We start from the raw sequence: 895 nt of genomic DNA, 5'->3' as shown, positions 1-895 counted from the left end.
TGCTTCTAAATGGGAGAAAAAATAATAATTAAAAAAAAAAGCGGGGAGAGGGCGCAGAAAAACACAAGCAAAACCCGCGCAGGTTGGGCTGAGCGGCTCAAGCGCTTATGGAGGGAGCTGGGGCTTTGCTGAGCGCGCCTCATCCCCGGGCCGGCTGGTTCCCCGTTCCCTAATATTGTTCTGCAAAGAAGGAGAAGGAGGAGAAAAGAAGAAGGAGGGAGGAAAAAAAAGAACCAGAGCCAAAAGAGTCGCTCTGCAATTTATTCCAATGGGTGGCTTTTAAGAAGCTGGCAATTTGAGACGGCTGGGTGTTATTTAGTGCAATATGAAATCAAATGATCCTATTTCTCAAATAACAGTGTCTGGGAGGAGAAGTGAATGCTCTGAAAAGGTAATTGTCTCCTGATGATATTCCCATTATACCCCAATCCCGGCCTAAACGCTACCAGCGCCCGCCTGAAATCGATACGGGGAGGAAGGACGGGCTCTGCCCCCTCGTACCAGCGGGGTCCCGACTGCTGCTCGCAGTGGCAGGGGAGGGGGCGTCTCGGGGCAAGAGTTGAGGTGGGGGACAGCATCCCCACTGTCTTTGCAGGAGGGTTTTGGGAAAATCCTAACACTCTTCCCTCCCCCCCCCTCCACTCTCTCCCTGGCAGTACCGGTACAAGGTGAGCAGCTCGGGCCGGTGCGGGCTGACCCCCTCCTCCCCGGCCGCATCGCGGTGTTTTTTCGCCGGAGTCGAGGTAAGGACGCGGCGGGACCTTGCCCGCGGTGAGGAGAGGGGTGCAGCGTAGAGGGGGGCTTCTGCCTCTCTGGTTAAGAAATACACCCCCTTCCCCCCGCCAGTGGTTTGCTTACGGGAGTGGGTGTCGGGCAGGAGCGGGCAGCGCTGCAG

Source organism: Mesitornis unicolor, unplaced genomic scaffold, assembly GCF_000695765.1.
Source record: "Mesitornis unicolor isolate BGI_N332 unplaced genomic scaffold, ASM69576v1 scaffold31232, whole genome shotgun sequence".
NCBI classification, from domain to species: domain Eukaryota; kingdom Metazoa; phylum Chordata; class Aves; order Mesitornithiformes; family Mesitornithidae; genus Mesitornis; species Mesitornis unicolor.
This window is presented reverse-complemented; position numbering follows the sequence as displayed.